The 21,901-nt window shown below is 43.7% G+C and overlaps 1 long non-coding RNA gene across 1 annotated transcript; it reads right to left on the bottom strand.

Annotated features, from left to right (window-relative positions):
- Positions 1-396: 396 nt before the first annotated feature.
- On the bottom strand, positions 397-13,828 carry Gm40797. The gene is made up of 3 exons (XR_001779706.1): positions 13,707-13,828; positions 3,410-3,636; positions 397-427 (listed from the first exon to the last, which is right to left on the bottom strand). It is a non-coding gene; the product is annotated as a predicted gene, 40797 (long non-coding RNA).
- Positions 13,829-21,901: the final 8,073 nt, after the last annotated feature.

Below are 21,901 nucleotides of genomic sequence, written 5' to 3'. Positions count from 1 at the left end.
TGTGACCAGAAAATAGAGATTAACTTGACTCTTGAGCACTGGTTCTCAATGTGTGGGTCGCAACCTCTCTAGGGGTCGAGTGACCCTTTCACAGAGGTCACCTAAGACCATTGGACATGTCAGATATTTACATTATAATTCATGACAGTAGCATCATTATGGGTATAAAATAGTGATGAAAATAATTTTATGATTGGGGGTTGTGATGGTTTGTATATTCTTGGACCAGGGAGTGGCACCATTTGGAGGTGTGACCTTGTTGGAATAAGTGTGACCTGGCTGGAGTAGGTGTGTCACTGTGGGTGTGGGCATAAGATCCTCACCCTTAGTTGCCTGGAAGTCAGTCTTCCACTAGCAGCCTTTGGATGAAGATGTAGAACTCTCAGCTCTGCTTGTGCCATGCTTGCCTGGATGCTGCTGAAAGATCCTGACAGAATGTAAAAGGTCACAGAAGTCCTAAAATTGGCAAAATAGATTTCATTGTTAGCAGAACTAGCTTTGTTGATTTAGAAAAATAGAGGTGCACAATGCTCTGGCCACTCCTTGAACCCGTGTGTCTGCCAATGTTTTGACCGTTCCTTGAACCCATGTGTGTGCCCACTGATGAAGCCCATTGCCAGGTGTTTGTGATATTGGTTGCTGGGGAAGAGTCAGAAAATCTCCCCAGCAACCACAGCTGGGCCAATCCGGAGTTGCAACACCTGCAACAGACTCTTTCCTTGTACCCCTCCCATACCCATTTCTTGAGAATAGACATTGTTTAGATCTGGATATCCCCTACCCCCTTCCCCTTTCCCCCCTGAGGGCCTATAAAACTGGGACCCCTTTCCCCTTGAGGTTGACTCCTCTACCCCTGTGTGGGATATGAATCATCCCCAGAGATTTGGATTTCCCCGAATAAAGCCTCATGTGGTGTGCATCAAGCTTGGTCTCTTGTGAGTTCTTGGGGGTCTGCTATTGTCCCGAGGCTTGAGCGAGGGGCTCCTCTTGGGGTCTTTCACTGCTATGCCCCCACCTTAATGATAGTGGACTGAACCTTTGAACCTGTAAGCTAGCCCCAATTAAATGTTGTTTTTATAAGGCTTGTCTTGGTCATGGTGTCTGTTCACAGCAGTAAAACCCTAACTAAGACAGAAGTTGGTACCAGGAGTGGGGTATTGCTGTGATAGGCCTGGCCTGACAATGGTTTTATTTGAAAGAATGTGGACTTTGGGATTTTGGATTTGGAAAGCAGTGGAATGCTTTAAATGGGGCTTAATGGGTCATCCTAGTAGGAATATGGAAGACTTTGTTGCTGGGAGTAATTTGAACTGTATTGACCTGGTCCAAGACATTTCAAAGGAGAAGACTTTCAGAATGTGGCATAAAGACTGTTTTTATGGTATTTTGGTGAAGAATGTGGCTACTTTTTGCCCTTGTCTGAAAAGTCTGCCTAAGGTTAAGGTGAAGAGACTCAGATTAATTGCATTGACAAAGGAAGTTTCAAAAAAGCCCAACAGAGACTTTGTTCTCTGGTTAAGTCTTATGAAGAGAGGTTTGAACAAGTATAGCAAGCTTAGAAAGAAAAAAAAAATATGGTTTGATTATTAAAGGGGTACCAGGAAGTGAAATTGAGCAAAATCCTGTGTTCTAGGAGATACCAGATTAAGGGAGTGGGGCCTTGGGGCAAGGTCCTACCCAGCTAAATTTAGATCCAGGCTTGGTGGTACACACCTTTAATCCCAGGAGACAGGCATGCTGATCTCTGCCTTCAAGGTCAAACTACAGAGCAAGATCCAGGATAGCCAAGCTTAGGCAGTGAAGCATTTGGAAAACATAAATCCAGTGATAATGTAATAGTACAAGGGGGTCATGTTCTAGTTCCTGCAAGCAGCAGAACTCGGCAGCTTTAGCCATGTGGCTTGGGCTCTCGAGTTAAGAATGGAAGGAACTACTGATACAATTGATGCTGGTCAGCTGGAGCTAAGAAATTAGCAATGATTAAGAAGAGACCAGCATCACTGAGGTGAAATCTTCTGGGAGTTGTTTTCGGGGAGCACAAAGAAGCTGTGTTCCAGAGATAGCCAAGGTTGTACCTCATGTTGCAGTTGGACTTGGTAATGTGCAAGAGTCACCCAGGTGGTACTGGTTTTGAAGGCATCAAGGTGTCATGAAGAACTGCTGAGGCTTGGCACTGTGAGAGGTCATGGAAGGCCATTGGAGAAAGTGTAGCCTCAGCAATAATTGTTGGCCCAGGACTGAAGGGGTCATGCAAAGAATTTGAGGCTTGGCACCATGAAGAAAGCTTATGAGAAGCTATTGGTGAAGCGTAGTTAGAGTGGAACACCACAGTATACTGGAGATGTCAGTACCATGGGATGATCACCAAGAATAGCAGCTGTAGTGGAGTGGATCTACCTGAGCTTAGAGTGCTACAGAGGGCAGAGCTGGAGAAGTGATGCCAGCCCTTAGGAGGAGCCCAAAATATCAAGTAGAATCCCAGACACTAAAAAAGAAGCTATAACATTGAAATTGCCTTGGAGACTCAAAGCTGTTAAAGATGCCCGAGCCATGGGATACATGCTGAGGAAAGCTGCTAACAGGGAGTGGAACCAGCCCAGGAGAAAGCAGTTTGTTGCAGTCAACAAAGATGAAAAAGGAGTGGAGATCTGAAGACGACTTTGACATCAACCATGGAGATGCAGAGTTTGGAGTTTGCCCAGCTGGTTTCCTGTCTTTCTTTGGGGATTACAGTTAAGTGATTGGATGAATCTCAGAAGAGATCTTGAACTTTGGACTTTTAGCACTGTTGAGACTGCTATAGACTATGAGGACTTTGAAAGTTGGACTAAATGCATTTTGCATTATGCTATGTTTAAAGTATGGACCCCCATAGACTCATGTTTTTGAACAAGTCTATGGCGACCAGGGAGTGGAATGTGATGGTTTGTATATTCTTGGACCAGGGAGTGGCACTATTTGAAGGTGTGACCTTGTTGGAATAGGTGTGACCTGGCTGGAGTAGGTGTGTCACTGTGGATGTGGGCATAAGATCCTCACCCTAGTTGCCTGGAAGTCTGTCTTCCACTAGCAGCCTTTGGATGAAGACAGAATTCTCAGCTCTGCTTGTGCCATACCTGCCTGGATACTGCCATGCTCCCACCTTGATGATAATGGACTGAACCTTTGAACCTGTAAGCCAGCCCCAATTAAATGTTGTTTTTATAAGACTTGCCTTGGTCATGGTGTCTGTTCACAGCAGTAAAACCCTAACTAAGACAGGGGTCACCACAGCATGAGGAAGTGTATTAAAGGGTTGCAGTGTTTGGAAAGTTTATTTATTTCTGTAGATTATGTAGTTACTTCTCTGGATGGGGTGAGAAAACACTTGAGTAAATCAGCTTAATAAAGAGGTTATTATGAGTCTTACTTGGCGGAGACAGAGTCTGTCCTCGTGGGGAAGACACAGCGGCAGGAGCTTGGGAGGCAGGTCACTTCACATCACGTTTGTGGGCAGGACCGCTGTCCACTTGCTCTCTTCTTTTTATTCATCTCTTCAGTCTGGGACTCCTGGACTACCTACACGTAGGGTCTTCCCATCATAACGAACCTATGCTGGATAATCCTAGAGATTTGTTCCCATGTGGCTCTGAGACCCTGCAAGGTGACAAAATTACCCATCACAGTTTGTTACTGGATATAAAAAAACTCACCTTTACCTGTTGTGAAGTGGTCAGGAGGGTGAAAGAAGGAAGAGGAAAGGAAGTGGGGGGGAGGGGGGAGGGGGAGGGAGAGGAGGAGAGAAGGAAAGAGGAAAGGGAAGGGGGAATGGGTAGAGGGAAGAGGGGCAGGGGAGGAGAGAGACTGAAGAGTGTCTTGTTCAGTTTGGAGAATGAACTGTGAGAGTTATACTTCCGGTTCTGAATGAGCGAGTTCATTAAGTACGCAGTATCAAGGCTAAAGAAACTTCCTTTTATGCTTGGCCCCTTCTCGGTACCCATCAGCCATTTTTCTCTGACTCCAGTCCCTGGAAGCTAAGTTCCCAGTAACTCTGGCTCAGTGACCCTCATCCAGAAATGCACAGCTGTGACCATGTACTTGTTATGATTCGACTAACTGCATTTTGGCTTCTGTCACCTGCTTATGCAGACTGTCAAGGACTATTTTGAGGTTGCCGTGACTACCTAATCCTGGCAGAGCAGAACAGCTCCTGGCTTCTTGTGCAAATACTTAAGGTCTTCCGTGGGTTTTGCCTTTAAAAATCAGTTCCCTAACCCCCTCCCCCCGCCACCCCCCTCCCCCACTTTTCATGACAGTCTCAAGTTTGGCTCAGAGACTTCACCTCCTGCCAGCAGCTGATCAGTAATTAAAACACTTAAAAACAATCTTTTAATTATTATTGGATTGAGTCTGTGGTCTTTTCCCAAGGGTCATGGACTCCATAACACATAGTAGGTACAAACTAAAAGAATAGTCAGATATATGTAGCTAGATAAACATTATAAAATGGGGCATATAAAGTTTCTAGCAGATATTGACTTGGGGAAGCCCTTTAAAGCAGCAGCCGGAGTTCTCAATCCAGAGTCCCTGTCAGGGTGCCACATTCCCTTGGAGTGGCTTCTAGCAGACACAGATGATGTCATTAAATCAGGAACTCGAAATATTCAGTAGAAACCAACTGGGGAAGTTGAGGCAGTTAGTTTACTTTCTAGCTGCTCTTCAAAGCCTGATTTTGTTACTCTTGGGTTGTTTTACTTTTCTCTTCCCTCCCTGAGTTAGCGGGGAACAGCCCATCTACAGATACGGGATCTGGAAGGACACCTTGAGCCAAATATACTTGGGTCTGAAATGAGAAGGGGTATCCTAGTTCCAGAGCCAGCTTTTTAGTGGGTTCAAAAGCAGTTGATGGTTTTTCAATATAATGTACATGAAAGACAGGAGGAAGAAGGGAGGCACGGAGAGAGGGGAGGGAGGGAGAGATTTTGAGAGAGAGAGGAGAGAGAGAGAGAGAGAGAGAGAGAGAGAGAGAGAGAGAGAGAGAGAGAGAGAGGTTGGTGATCAAGTTGAAGTTGGTATGTGTAGGGGTGGTTCTGATGCTAAGGTCCTGTTCCTCAGTTGCTTCTTGATCTGTCAGTAAAGAAGCCATGGGCCAATTGCTGGGTGGAAGGGATAGGCAGGACTTCTAAGGCAGTCACAGACACAAGGAGAGAGACAGAGTTCACCATGCTTCGGAGAGAGAAAAGCCAAGCAGCCATGTGAGATCTCAGGTGGAGTGGCCATGGCGTGAGGCTGCTCCTACAGGTGAGCTCTTGGGGATGTTTAGCAAGGACTACATGTAATTGAGCAACAAAGTTTAGGGCAAGTAGAAAGGTGTGGAGATAAGAATATTGATAAGGGCATGCTTTTCCAGGAGGGAGATAGCACCCAGCAATTGTGCCAGAAGGGCAAATTGAAATTGAACAACTGTGTGTGTGTGTGTGTGTGTGTTTTATCTATGGATTCAAGGGAAGCTGGGTGGGGGGGCTGGATATCATGACCCGTTCCCGGAGCTCTGGAAGGGTAGTGAAAGCTATACTCAACAAGTACGTCTTGGAGAATAAGTGTGATATGAAAGAAAACTGAACGGCTAAAGGAATAATATATTTTGTTGTTGCTTGGAAATTCTTTTTTTTTTCTTTCTTTTGGTTTTTTGAGACAGGGTTTCTCTGTGTAACCCTGGCTGTTTGTCCTGTAACTCACTCTATAGACCAGGTTGGCCTCGAACTCAGAAGTCTGCCTGCCTCTGCCTCCCAAGTGCTAGGATTAAAGGCATGCGCCTCCACTGCCTGGCTACCTGGAAATTCTTACTCATTCTTTTCCAGGCCAGGTTTGCCTAGGACACAGTCTGGGATGAACGCATATTGTTCTAGTCTCCCAGGGGCTCCCAGACAGGGGAAAACAGATCATTTTAGATCAAAACATACAGAGGCTGAGAAATGCCAAGACCTGACGTTGGCAGGGTAAAGCCCAGACAAGCAGATCTGTGTAGCTAGAAGGCCTGAGAGCTACAGAGATGATGCTGTGGATTGTAGTCTGGGTCCCCAAGCCTGAGAATCAGAAGGTCAGAGGACAGTGAGCCAAAGTCCCAGCCCGAGAGCAAACTCATTCTATTTATTTATTTATTTATTTATTTATTTATTTATTTATTTTTCCTTTCCAGCCCTCAGTTAATAAGCCGGGATCTGCTGTATTGAGGTGGGCTGTGTCCCCTTTCGGTCCCCGCCAGCACTGGGGTAGCTTGGGCGCAGAGTCTGCAGACACCCGCAAGGTACCTACAGGACCCTCCACGGGATTTTAAGACCTCTGGTGAGTGGAACACAACTGCTGCTCCAATCAAATCGTGTGGGACCTGAGACTGCATTAATTAAGGAAACAGAAAACCCAGCCTGATAAGGGGCATAAGTCCCTTCCAGGCCCTGCCAGCACCGGGGTACTTTGAGCTCAGAGTCTGCAGACACCCGCAAGGTACACACAGGACCCTCCACGGGATCTTAAGACCTCTGTGAGTGGATCACAACTTCTGCCAGGAGGCAGGTTCAAACACGAGATATCTGGGCACCTTCTCTGCAAGAGGAGAGCTTGCCTGCAGAGAGTACTCTGAACACTGAAACTCAGGAGAGAGCTAGTCTCCCAGGTCTGCTGATAGAGGCTAACATAATCACCTGAGGAACAAGCTCTAACCAGAGACAACTACAACAACGAACTCCAGAGATTACCAGATGGCAAAAGGCAAATGTAAGAATCTTACTAACAGAAACCAAGACCACTCACCATCATCAGAACGCAGCACTCCCACTCCACCCAGTCCTGGGCACCCCAAAACACCCGAAAAGATAGTCCCTGATTTAAAAGCATATCTCATGATGATGGTAGAGGACATCAAGAAGGACTTTAATAACTCACTTAAAGAAATACAGGAGAACACTGCTAAACAGGTAGAAGACCTTAAAGAGGAAGCACAAAAATCCCTTAAAGAATTGCAGGAAAACAAAACCAAACAGGTGATGGAATTGAATAAAACCATCCAAGACCTAAAAAGGGAAGTAGACACAATAAAAAAACCCCAAAGTGAGGCAACACTGGAGATAGAAACCCTACGAAAGAAATCTGGAACCATAGATGTAAGCATCAGCAACAGAATACAAGAGATGGAAGAGAGAATCTCAGGTGCAGAAGATTCCATAGAGAACATCAGCACAACAATCAAAGAAAATACAAAACACAAAAAGATCCTAACTCAAAACATCCAGGAAATCCAGGACACAATGAGAAGACCAAACCTATGGATAATAGGAGTAGATGAGAATGAAGATTTTCAACTTAAAGGGCCAGAAAATATCTTCAACAAAATTATAGAAGAAAACTTCCCAAACCTAAAGGAAGAGATGCCCATGAACATACAAGAAGCCTACAGAACTCCAAATAGACTGGACCAGAAAAGAAATTCCTCCCAACACATAATAATCAGAACAACAAATGCACTAAATAAAGATAGAATATTAAAAGCAGTAAGGGAGAAAGGTAAGTAACATATAAAGGCAGGCCTATCAGAATTACACCAGAATTTTCACCAGAGACTATGAAAGCCAGAAGATCCTGGACAGATGTTATACAGACCCTAAGATAACACAAATGCCAGCCCAGGCTACTATACTCAGCCAAACTCTCAATTACCATAGATGGAGAAACCAAAGTATTCCACGACAAAACCAAATTCACACATTATCTTTCCACGAATCCAGCCCTTCAAAGGATAATAACAGAAAAAAAAAAAAACCAATACAAGGGTAGAAACCACGCCTTAGAAAAAGCAAGAATGTAATCCCTCAACAAACCTAAAAGAAGACAGCCACAAGAACAGAATGACAACTCTAAAAACAAAAATAATAGGAAGCAACAATTACTTTTCCTTAATATCTCTTAATATCAATGGACTCAATTCCCCAATAAAAAGACATAGACTAACAGACTGGCTACACAAACAGGACCCAACATTCTGCTACTTACAGGAAACCCATCTCAGGGACAAAGACAGACACTACCTCAGAGTGAAAGGCTGGAAAACAATTTTCCAAGCAAATGGTCTGAAGAAACAAGCTGGAGTAGCCATTCTAATATCGAATAAAATCGATTTCCAACCCAAAGTTATCAAAAAAGACAAGGAGGGACACTTCATACTCATCAAGGGTAAAATCCTCCAAGAGGAACTCTCAATTCTGAATATCTATGCTCCAAATGCAAGGGCAGCCACATTCATTAAAGAAACTTTAGTAAAGCTCAAAGCACATATTGCACCTCACACAATAACAGTGGGAGACTTCAACACTCCACTTTCATCAATGGACAGATCGTGGAAACAGAAACTAAACAGGGACACAGTGAAACTAACAGAAGTGATGAAACAAATGGACTTTACAGATATCTACAGAACATTTTATCCTAAAACAAAAGGATATACCTTCTTCTCAGCACCTCATGGTACCTTCTCCAAAATTGACCATATAATTGGTCACAAAACAGGCCTCAACAGATACAAAAATATTGAAATTGTCCCATGCATCCTATCAGACCACCATGGACTAAGGCTGATCTTCAATAACAACATAAATAATGGAAAGCCAACATTCACATGGAAAATGAACAACACACTTCTCAATGATACCTTGGTCAAGGAAGGAATAAAGAAAGAAATTAAAGACTTTTTAGAGTTTAATGAAAATGAAGCCACAACATACCCAAACTTATGGGGCACTATGAAAGCATTTCTAAGAGGGGAACTCATAGCTCCAAAGTGCCTCCAAAAAGAAACTAGAGAGAGCACACACTAGCAACTTGACAACACACCTAAAAGCTCTAGAAAAAAGGAAGCAAATTCACCCAAGAGGAGTAGACAGCAGGAAATAATCAAACTCAGGGGCGAAATCAACCAAGTGGAAACAAGAAGAACTATTCAAAGAATCAACCAAACCAGGAGCTGGTTCTTTGAGGAAATCAACAAGATAGATAAACCCTTAGCCAGACTCACTAGAGGGCACAGGGACAGCATCCTAATTAACAAAATCAGAAATGAAAAGGGAGACATAACAACAGATCCTGAAGAAATCCAAAACACGATCAGATCCTTCTACAAAAGGCTATACTCAACAAAACTGGAAAACCTGGATTAAATGGACAAGTTTCTAGACAGATACCAGGTACCAAAGTTAAATCAGAATCAAGTTAATGATCTAAACAGTCCCATATCCCCTAAAGAAATAGAAGCAGTCATTAATAGTCTTCCAACCAACATAAGCCCAGGACCAGATGGGTTTAGTGAAGAGTTCTATCAGACCTTCAAATAAGATCTAATTCTAGTTCTGCACAAACTATTCCACAAAATAGAGGTAGAAGGTACTCTACCCAACTCATTCTATGAAGCCACAATTACTCTGATACCTAAACCACAGAAAGATCCAACAAAGATAGAGAACTTCAGACCAATTTCTCTTATGAATATCAATGCAAAAATACTCAATAACATTCTCGGTAAAAGAATCCAAGAACACATTAAAATAATCATCCATCCTGACCAAGGAGGTTTCATTCCAGGGATGCAGGGATGGTTTAATATACGAAAATCCATCAATGTAATCCATTATATAAACAAACTCAAAGACAAAAACCACATGATCATCTCTTTAGATGCGGAGAAAGCATTTGACAAAATCCAACACCCATTCATGATTAAAGTCTTGGAAAGATCAGGAATTCAAGGTCCATACCTAAACATGATAAAAGCAATCTACAGAAAACCAGTAGCCAACATTAAAGTAAATGGTGAGAAGCTGGAAGCAATCCCACTAAAGTCAGGGACTAGACAAGGCTGCCCACTTTCTCCCTACCTATTCAACATTGTACTTGAAGTCCTAGACAGAGCAATTCGACAACAAAAGGAGATCAAGGAGATACAAATTGGAAAGGAAGAACTCAAAATATCACTTTTTGCAGATGATATGATAGTATATATAAGTGACCCTAAAAATTCCACCAGAGAACTCCTAAACATGATAAAAGGCTTCAGTGAAGTAGCTGGATATAAAATTAACTCAAACAAGTCAATGGCCTTTCTCTTCACAAAGAATAAACAGGCTGAGAAAGAAATTAGGGAAACAACACCCTTCTCAATAGTCACAAATAATATAAAATACCTTGGCTTGACTCTAACTAAGGAAGTGAAAGATCTGTATGATAAGAACTTCAAGTCTCTGAAGAAAGAAATTAAAGAAGATCTCAGAAGATGGAAAGATCTCCCATGCTCATGGATTGGCAGGATCAACATTGTAAAAATGGCTATCTTGCCAAAAGCAATCTACAGATTCAATGCAATCCCCATCAAAATTTCAACTCAATTCTTCAATGAACTAGAAAGAGCAATCTGCAAATTCATCTGGAATAACCAAAAACCTAGGATAGCAAAAACTCTTCTCAAGGATAAAAGAACCTCTGGTGCAATCACCATGCCTGACCTAAAGCTTTACTACAGAGCAATTGTGATAAAAACTGCATGGTACTGGTATAGCGACAGACAAGTAGACCAATGGAATAGAATTGAAGACCCAGAAATGAACCCACAGACCTATGGTCTGTTGATCTTAGACAAGGGAGCTAAAACCATCCTGTGGAAAAAAGGCAGCATTTTCAACAAATGGTGCTGGCATAACTGGCAGTTATCATGTAGAAGAATGCGAATTGATCCATTCCTATCTCCTTGTACTAAGGTCAAATCTAAGTGGATCAAGGAGCTCCACATAAAACCAGAGACACTGAAACTTATAGAGGAGAAAGTGGGAAAAAGCCTCGAAGATACTGGCACAGGGGAAAAATTCCTAAATAGAACAGCAATGGCTTGTGCTGTAAGATTGAGAATTGACAAATGGGACCTCATGAAACTGCAAAGCTTGTGTAAGGCAAAAGACACCGTCAATAAGACAAAAAGGCCACCAACAGATTGAGAAAGGATCTTTACCTATCCTAAATCAGATAGGGGACTAATATCCCATATATATATATATATATATATATATATATATATGACTCAAGAAGGTGGACTCCAGAAAATCAAATAACCCCATTAAAAATGGGGCTCAGAGCTAAACAAAGAATTCTCACCTGAGGAATACCGAATGGCTGCGGAACACCTGAAAAAATGTTCAGCATCCTTAATCATCAGGGAAATGCAAATAAAAACAACCCTGAGATTCCATGTCACACCAGTCAGAATGGCTAAGTTGAAAAATTCATGTGACAGCAGATGCTGGCGAGGATGTGGAGAAAGAGGAACACTCCTCCATTTTTGGTGGGATTGCAAGCTTGTACAACCACTCTGGAAATCAATCTGGTGGTTCCTCAGAAAATTGGACATGGTACTACTGGCAGATCCCACAATACCTCTCCTGGGCATATATCCAGAAGATGTTCCAACCAGTAAGAAAGACACATGCTCCACTATGTTCATAGCAGCCTTATTTATAATAGCCAGAAGCTGGAAAGAACCCAGATGCCCCTCAATAGAGGAATGGATACAAAAAAATGTGGTACATTTACACAATGGAGTACTACTCAGCTATTAAAAAGAATGAATTTATGAAATTCCTAGGCAAATGTTTGTACCTGGAGGGCATTATCCTGAGTGAGGTAACTCAATCACAAAGGAAATCAAATGATATGTACTCACTGATAAGTGGATATTAGCCCAGAAACTTAGGATACCCAAGATATAAGTTACAATTTGCAAAACACATGAAACTCAAGAAGAACAAAGACCAAAGTGTGGATATTTGCCCCTTCTTAGAATTGGGAACAAAACACCCATGGAAGGATTTACAGAGACAAAGTTTGGAGCTGAGACAAAAGGATGGACCATCTAGAGACTGCCCTATCCAGGGATCCACCCCATAATCAGTCTCCACACTCTGACATCATTGCATACACTAGCAAGATTTTGCTGAAAGGACCCAGATATAGCTGTCTCTTGTGAGGCTATGCCTGGGCCTAGCAAACACATAAGTGGATGCTCACAGTCAGCTATTGGATGGATCACAGGGCCCCCAATGGAAGAGCTAGAGAAAGTACCCAAGGAGCTAAAGGGATCTGCAACCCTATAGGTGGAACAACATTATGAACTAACCAGTACCCCGGAGCTCTTGACTCTAGCTGCATATGTATCAAAAGATGGCCTAGTCGGCCATCACTGGAAAGAGAGGCCCATTGAACTTGCAAACTTTATATGCCCCAGTACAGGGGAATGCCAGGGCCAAAAAGTGGGAGTGGGTGGATAGGGGAGTGGGTGGGGGAGGGTATGGGGGACTTTTGGGATAGCATTGGAAATGTAAATGAGGAAAATACCTAATTAATAATAAAAAAGAGGTGGTCTGTCTACTTTATTCAGTCTGTCATTCTGATGCTAACCTCTTCCAGAAACAGAGACACAAGAAAACATTTAACCAGAAATCTGGGTATGCTATGGCCTAGCCCAGTTGGTTAAGATTAGGGAATTACGGTCAGTAACTGTCACGGTGCCCCTTAGTGTCGTACAGTGAGCCGGCCCCCCTGGAACAGTTATCTCCGGTTCTGAACTCTTTACTGCTGGGCCCTGACATTCAAGTACATTCAGGGGTCTTGGAAGGAGTCCTACAGTAAGTAGGGCTGGATGGCTCCTGCTCGCAGCATGTTCACAGCTATGGCCGCATACCAGGTCCATCACCTCTGACGCAGAGCTTTCCCACTCTTGCTCACCAGCTCCATCTTGAAGAGCTGTAACGGGATCCCATAAGATGTGCACATGTGTGGCAGCGTTAGTCCCCATCCCGTATACTTGAGTTGGCTCTGGGCATCTGTGCTATGGAACGCGCATGCTATTTATTACATAAAGAGTATTTTAAAAATATCCATCAAACCGCTAGGATAGCTTTTGAGAAAAAGAAAGAAAAAATTAAACCCAAACTAGGCCACAGCTTATCCCGGGAGCTGGTGAAAGGACTTGGAGATGAAGTCGTAGCAACTATTTTTTTTTTCCTGCGTTCAATTTGCTAAAACCAATTTCCTGTTCTTAACCCAAGCAGACAGCCATGTCCCCAAGGGGTTCGTTAGCTCATTGTTCTGAGGCTGTGTCCTTCCCTCTATTTGTGGCAGCAGATAGGGAGGGCTCAGCTCACCTCTGCTGTTAATGCTTATAATCTTATTAAAAGCTAAGGAAACACACAATCAGCTAACTCCTTGCATGACCAAAAACTGATTTACCAGCATCACATCAAATATTTACCTTGCCCTAAGCTACCAGTAATTACAAGTTGATATTGTTCAGGCTCAAACAAACACTGGGTAATGAATTTCTGCTAATTATTAGGCACTGATGAAAACTGTGATTTGACCACTCCAGCATCATCCTGGGCCGCTCACCTTCCTGCACAGCGGACGACTTCAGTTGATACGAATATATTTAAGTGCTGCCAGAAAGCATTTCTCTGGTGTCAACCAGAAGTAATTACCAAGGTGTCTAGGACGGTGATTAAAAATGGGTTAAAAATTAAGATTTCTGGTTTGCCTTAGTTATTTCTATGCAAATAGGCCACATTTTTCAACGGATGTGGGTGTCTTAATTAAAAACAGGCTAAAGTTTTACAATAACAAGAGATTTTTAAAAAACCTACCAAACCTCACACTCTTAAAAATGATTCTGGTGCCAGCTGCAAATGAAAGCCATCCTTCTCTAATGCGTAGCTTTCCGGGCTTTTAAAAAAACTTGCCGTGCAACTGTTAATGGAGCGTGCACTTCCCGATGGAAGCCTCAGTCAGATTGCAGGTGTTTTGTGTGTTTCCTGTTCAACTGCAGGAAGTGGAGAGTGCGTGCAGTCGGCTTCCCTCCTGGGAAGGAGCAGGGGAGGCGTCTTTCCCCCCTCTACGGTTGATGCCCACACGGTGCCTCCAGCTTGGAAAAAAGGAGAAAAACAGTTCTTTCTTTAAGATTTTATTCTTGTTTTTAACTGTGTCTATGTCTGTGCGTTTGTGCAGTGAGTGCAGTGCCTCAGAAGGCCACAAGAGGGTGCCAGATCCCGCGTCACTTGGATGCTGGGACCACCTCCCCCTCTGCAGGAGCAGAGTGAGCCTTTTACTCTGAGCCGTCTCTCCAGCCCGGAGACCCCTCTTTCTCTGCAGTAAATATTTCTTGTTTCTGTTTCCCTTAGTGCTCTGACTTAACCATACAAGGAGTTACCCAAAGCTACATTAGAGAACCTCTATAATTCATTTTAGCCCAATCTGGGAAGCCCAATCAGGGATGGAGGTGGCACCTGTGGTCTCCCTGTCCCTTCCGTGGACTCTCTCAGCTGTCTCAGCAGGGAAATATTCTAGCCATTGTCTCCAAGTGAGTGGGGGAGAGTGTCTACTGGAGACAGGCTTAAACAAAAGTCATCTCTTCATGAGTTTGTGTGATGGCTGGTTTTATGTCAACTTGACAGAAGCTAATGTGAGTTGAGACATTAACCTGAACTTCAATTGAAAAAATTCCTCTATGAAATTAGGTTGCAGGCAAGCGTATAGGGCGTTTTCTTAATTAGTGACTGACATGGGAAGGCCCAGCCCATTGTAGGTGGGGCCATTCCTGGGCTGGTGTTCGGTCTTTCTAGAAGAAAGCAGGCCAAGCAAGCTATGATGAACAAGCCAGTAAGCAGCACCCGTCCACGCATCAGCTCCTGCCTCCAGGTTCCTGGGCAGTTTGAGATTCCACATTGGCTCCCCTCAGTCCTCAGTGAACTGTGATTCCAGATATGTAAGCCAAATATATCCCTTCCTACCCACGTTGCTTTGGTCATGGTGTTTCATAAGAGCAATAATAACCCTAACTAGGACAATCTGCTTCTCTTCCTTCTCTGTGTTTCCTGGGCAAACACGCTGATCTCCACGGCTGTAGCTACCCTGTATACATGCTAATGCTAATACCTTCCCAAGCCACGTTCTCCACCCTAGGATGCCCTTGGAAGACCCACAGATTCACACTGTGTATATTGACAAAAACATGTCGCAAATCTCATCTCCCTCCTGTAGCCTTTCGTGGGACAATCATCAGAATGTTGGCTATCATAATCTTGGCTACTACTGAGCCAGCTGCCAGAGCTGGACACCAGTACTTGTCAGTCCTCATTCTCCACCCTCCAGTTCTATTTCCATCCCTAACTCCCTCTCAGTTCTTCCCCCTCCTCCCCAGCTGGTGCTCACAGTCTCAGTTCTCCCCCCTCCTCCCCAGCTGGTGCTCACAGTCTCAGTTCTCCCCCCTCCTCCCCAGCTGGTGCTCATAGTCTCAGTTCTCCCCCCCCTCCCCAGCTGGTGCTCACAGTCTCAGTTCTCCCCCCTTCCTCCCCAGCTGGTGCTCACAGTCTCAGTTCTCCCCCCTCCTCCCCAGCTGGTGTTCTCTAATACCCATGTTTCTGTGTCTTGTTGCACCAGACCTTTGCCCCTGGAATTTTCTCCCCCAGTCCCTACTCACTTCTTCCCACTTGTTTTTTGTTCTTTTTTTGTTGTTGTTTTCTTTTTGTCTCTTGCCTAAGTTTATTGTTTGTTTGTTTGTTGTTTGTTTTTTCGTAGTTACTCATTGTCTGCCGATAAAGTTCAATCACTATGTGGTGAACACCTAAGTTGTGTCTCTTCTCCCCTGGAGTCATCCACACCTCCAGTATCAGCTGTGGGGTTATAGACTCTGTTTTCAGAATTGGAGCCAAACCTGAGTCTGGAGCAGAAGGCAAAGCTGGTGATGCAGGCCTTGTCTTCATTTTGAAATTTAAAATTTTGTCTATCACAGCTTCATTTGCACTAATTTTGTTTAAAAACATTACCCTTAATTACTTATTGCAGATTTTTTTTTTAAATTTCTTTAAATTTCATACCTAGGGTGACAAGGGCCTTTCTAGCTTTATCCTATTCTGGTTCTTAGTTGTGATTCTAGGGTTAATTCTGGAAAGTTCCACGTAGAGTCTGGGAATGAAGGCAACCCAGCAGAAGACCGCAGAACACTTGAGCCTTGAGGGCTTTGTTGAAGCTTGAGCCTGGATATTCCAGAAGTCTACACCTGCGTCTCCCAGTTTTAGGAAATGGTTCCACTCTTTTACTTAAATCCAATACCGGGGGAGTTCCTGGACTAAGTGGGCATAAGAGGCTCCCTCTCCAGCATCATTTCTTGCTATCCACCTCACTTCTCAGCCACACCCCCTGTGACCTGGCTCCTCCCCCTCTGTCTCCTCCAGCAACACCACTTGCTATGCATCTCACTTCTCAGCCACACCCCCTGCGACCTGGCTCCTCCCCCTCTCCCCCAGCATCACTTTTTGCTATTGACCTCACTTCTCAGCCACACCCCCTGTGACCTGGCTCCTCCCCGTCTGTCTCCTCCAGCAACACCACTTGCTATGCATCTCACTTCTCAGCCACACTGCGGAGCACACTGCTCATGGGCATGCTGGGCTGGCTGTGTGTCTGTCTGTTTGGAGCTCTGTCTTCTGACAATGTGTTACGAATGCTCTTCCTCTCTGGTTCTATCCAGAGGAAACCCACTCATGCTATGATACATAGTTAAACATTACTTTCACACTTCTTTTGGTTTTGGAGTTATACATTTGCATGTGTGAGTGTGTGTGTGAGAGAGTGTGTGTGAGTGTGTGTGCATGTGTATGTGTCTCTCTGTGTGTGTGTGTGTATAAAGACCAGAGGTCAACTGTAGGTGTCTTTCTTAATCTCTCTACCTTACCTTTTGATACAGGGTCTTACACTGAACCTGGAGCTCACAGATTTGAGAAGATTAGCTGGACAGCAAGCCACAGAGACCCCCCTGTCTCCTGCTTCCATGTACTGGTATTACAGAGGGTTGCCACCGTGCCAGGCTGTTTATGTGGGTGTAGAGATCTACACTCGGGTCCTTAAGTTTGTAGAGTTAGGATTTTTATCAAGCGAGTCATCTCCCCAGACCATTTTTAAAAAAGGTTTTACAAAACAATTCAAATATCTGAAACACAGTGGAAGCATTTATAATCCTATTAAATGTTTCTCAGCCCAACACCCCTGCAGGAACAGACATTTTCTTCCAAAACTTTATCTTATAAAATATAAAGCATTTAGCTATAGAAATAAACGTCTGGGAGCACTATGATGGTGCCAAGTTCTGGATGTCTCCTCTTCTAATATATACTGGCATAATAGTGGAAATGACATAAAATAAATACGGTATTTAATAACATGGATGGTGAATGCTTATAGTTCTGTCTCTTAGCCAGTCCTAGAAGGCCCATAACTGTGAAAAGAAAAATGAACCAAGGAAAGCGTTTAGCGGGCTCAGGCCATCTGTCTGAGATTTAGGTACCATCATCCAAAGAACGCTTTGGTGCATGAATTCACAATTAAACACACACAGATTGTAAACACGGTGTAAGAGGCTTGTTTCCTACCTAACTCCTGCTTTGCACTGCATGCTTCAGAGCCTTGGAACAACTGGGGCCCAGCTGCTCCACGAGGAAAGAATTAATTTCTTACACCGTCTAAGACCCACATACCATTCCAGACCCTCCGCCTTTTTTCCTATAGGTCTGCATTTCACACTGGGACTTCCTAGATTATAGGGAGGTAGTGAAAAACATAGCAAGACCAAGCTGGCATCCACGAGTCCTTCCCGAGACCCCAGGGATTAAGCTCTGACAGCAGAGCCCTTGCTCAGATGAGCTCAGGTCCCTTCAGGGTGGAGGGGCTGCAGACTGGAGCTGCTGGTCATTACCGCACACTCTCACACCGTCATGGTCCTGGTTTCCAGGTGTGACTCTGCTGGGCTTTCCTGAGCATCACTCAGAGTCACTCATGGGAGGGGCGGCAGGACCTATTGAGACTTAGCCACACTGGAATTGGCTTCTGGGAAACGGGAGTGGGAAGAAGCAGCATAGGAGTTCAGCTTTGGAGTGATTTTGGATCCTTTCCTAATTCCTGGCTGTATCCCTGGTCTTGCCATAGAAGGGTCTCTTTGCTCCACCCATCCTTGTATGTATGATGCATCTCAGAGTCCAGGAACCTTCCTTTAAACATTCCTATGCACCAGATCTACTCTCCCCTCCTTCCTTCCTTCCTTCCTTCCTTCCTTCCTTCCTTCCTTCCTTCCTTCCTTCCTTCCTTCCTTCCTTTCTCTCTTTTTTTTCTTTCCAGAGCTGAGGACCGAACCCAGGGCCTTGAGCTTGCTAGGCAAGTGCTCTACCACTGAGCTAAATCCCCAACCCCTCTCCCCTCCTTTCTAGGAAGCCATGTCTGTTAGTGTGGAAGGAGACCTAAGGGGTCATATAAACCCACTAAAGTTTCATACTTAGGAAAACATTTATGTTTTTGATTTCTTTATCAAGTTAACAGTAACGTGGCCATTGGTTACAAATTCACTAGAATTTTTTTTTCCCCTAATCAGTTTAATGTTCCATTGATTAAAACATTTCCTCAATTAAGATTGGCTACAAGGTATTTCTCCTTTAATGACTGTTTCAAGTTATATTTATGCATTTTCTAAAATGAAACGGTCCCTGCATGTAGGGAAAGCTATAACTTGGTTATATATTAGAAGATAATGTACCATGCCTGACCTAAAGCTGTACTACAGAGCAATTGTGATAAAAACTGCATGGTACTGGTATAGTGACAGACAAGTAGACCAATGGAACAGAATTGAAGACCCAGAGATGAACCCACACACCTATGGTCACTTGATCTTTGACAAGGGAGCTAAAACCATCCAGTGGAAAAAGGACACCATTTTCAACAAATGGTGCTGGCACAACTGGTGGTTATCATGTAGAAAAATTCGAATTGATCCATTTCTATCTCCTTGTACTAAGGTCAAATCTAAGTGGATTAAGGAACTCCACATAAAACCAGAGACACTGAAACTTATAGAGGAGAAAATAGGGAAAAGCCTCGAAGATATGGGTACAGGGGAAAAATTCCTGAATAGAACAGCAATGGCTTGTGCTGTAAGATCGAGACTCGATAAATGGGACCTCATAAAATTGCAAAACTTCTGCAAGGCAAAAGACACCGTCAATAAGACAAAAAGACCACCAACAGATTGGGAAAGGATCTTTACCTATCCCAAATTGGATAGGGGACTAATATCCAATATATATAAAGAACTCAAGAAGGTAGACTTCAGAAAATCAAATAACCCCATTAAAAAATGGGGCTCAGAGCTGAACAAAGAATTCTCACCTGAGGAATACCGAATGGCAGAGAAGCACCTGAAAAAATGTTTAGCATCCTTAATCATCAGGGAAATGCAAATCAAAACAACCCTGAGATTCCACCTCACACCAGTCAGAATGGCTAAGATGAAAAATTCAGGTGATAGCAGATGCTGGCGAGGATGTGGAGAAAGAGGAACACTCCTCCATTGTTGGTGGGATTGCAAGCTTGTACAACCACTCTGGAAATCAGTCTGGCAGTTCCTCAGAAAATTGGACATAGTACTTCTGGAGGATCCCACAATACCTCTCATGGCATATATCCAGAAGATGCCCCAACGGGTAAGAAGGACACATGCTCCACTATGTTCATAGCAGCCTTATTTATAATAGCCAGAAGCTGCAAAGAACCCAGATGCCCCTCAACAGAGGAATGGATACAGAAAATGTGATACATTTACACAATGGAGTGCTACTCAGCTATTAAAAAGAATGAATTTATGAAATTCCTAAGCAAATGGATGGACCTGGAGGGCATTATCCTGAGTGGGTAACCCAATCACAAAGAACTCGCACACTATGTACTCACTGATAAGTGGATATTAGCCCAGAAACTTAGGATACCCAAGATATAAGATACAATTTGCTAAACGCATGAAACTCAAGAAGAACAAAGACCAAAGTGTGGACACTTTGCCCCTTCTTAGAAATGGGAACAAAACACCCATGGAAGGAGTTACAGAGACAAAATTTGGAGCTGTGACGAAAGGATGGACCATCTAGTGATTGCCATATCCAGGGATCCATCCCATAATCAGCTTCTAAATGCTGACACCATTGCATACACTAGCAAGATTTTGCTGAAAGGACCCAGATATAGCTGTCTCTTGTGAGACTATGCTGGGGCCTAGCAAACACAGAAGTGGATGCTCACAGTCAGCTATTGGATGGGTCACACGGCCCCCAATGGAGGAGCTAGAGAAAGTACCCAAGGAGCTAAAGGGAACTGCAGCCCTATAGGTGGAATAACATTATGAACTAACCAGTACCCCGGAGCTCTTGTCTCTAGCTGCATATGTATCAAAAGATGGCCTAGTCGGCCATCACTGGAAAGAGAGGCCCTTTGGACTTGCAAACTTTATATGCCCAGTACAGGGGAAAGCCAGGGCCAAAAAGGGGGAGTGGGTGGGTAGGAGATTGGGGGGGTGGGTATGGGGGACTTTTGGGATAGCATTGGAAATGTAAACGAGGAAAATACCTAATTAAAAAAAGAGAAAAAAAAAAGGAAAAAAAAAAAGAAGATAATGTGCTAATCTGGTTTCGGTATCTAGTATACAATGTAACTATTGACAAGTTGGCTACCAACCTCTCTTGTTATGTTTTGTAAGATGAGAATTTTTATCTGCTTGGGACATTCTTAATGTTACCTAGAAGTGAGGTTCTCTTTCCCTTGGCATTGAAGAACAGGCTGGGCCTGCTCTGAGCCACTCTGGGGTGTGCAACTGTGGCTTTCAAGCTGTTGCTACATTTTATGAGGCAAACATTTTGATTCGGGTTACTCCGTTTTGAGGAAAAGTGCCAGAAAAAAATGGCTCTTCATCTTGTTTATAGACATGAACAACCACTGTCCGCCAGCACACCAGGAGGCACACACTGATAATAACTTGTGTGTGCCAATAAATAATTACACCTATGAATATCTAAACCCTATCAGAAACACTAGGAACGATAGATTATCAGTCACACCAGATGTGACCCCCCCCTTCACCTGAATCAGCCTAAGAGAGACATGGCAGGCAAACCTCATCCATCACCTAGTCAGTTACCACGAATCCTGCCTGGGAAAACTTCCATCTCGCAGGACCTCTGCACTGTCACAGTTTCTCTGGTCCTTGACAGGTAATCCACTTCAAGCTGCCACCTGTACCCTAAACAGTTCCTTACCCACAGTCCTTAAACTTCAGAATCTTCATCTTACCTCCGTAACAGTGCTCTCTGCCTTCATCTTGGTTGAATCTCTCTGAATTCTGCAACTCTGTAACTCTTTCTTAGCCATCTAACTGTGTGTAATGCAACTTTGTAAACCAGGGTTTCACCCTTGTATCCTTTGGTGGGCAATCTCCCTGCAAAACTCCTCACAGCTAGACGCCAGATGGTGGCAGCTACAGAGAAGCAGCTACTCATGTTTACCCCATGTTCTCAACAGCTCAACTTAGAATAGGGTTTCTGTCATGTTTTGACTTCACTCTGAGGGCACTTGGACCACTGTGAAGGGCCCTTGTTCTTGTGCACAGGGAAAGATGATGGGAAGGTAGGGACCTTAAACCCATTCTCCTCTGCCCTTCTATGGCTATGCCAAAGTCACAATACGTCGCTAGCCCCTGCCCACTCCCCTCAGGTCTTTAGAGTCTTTTCATGTATGACTCTCAAAATTCTTGTTCTTAGAGGATAGGACCAGCAGAAAGGCTGGTCTAGCATAATGGCTCCTTAACTAATCTTTGCACAGCTTTGATTTCTAACTCCAAACAGGGCTTCTCAGACTTGAAAAGGGCCCAAAGTTAAAGTTTCAAAGTTTCAATGGCTGCATCTATAAAAAAAAAAAAAAAAAGAAGAGATAGAAGAATACGACTAAGAAGATTGTACTGCCAGTGTGTGTG

Source organism: Mus musculus, chromosome 10 (assembly GCF_000001635.26).
Source record: "Mus musculus strain C57BL/6J chromosome 10, GRCm38.p6 C57BL/6J".
NCBI lineage: Eukaryota > Metazoa > Chordata > Mammalia > Rodentia > Muridae > Mus > Mus musculus.
This window is presented reverse-complemented; position numbering and strand designations above follow the sequence as displayed.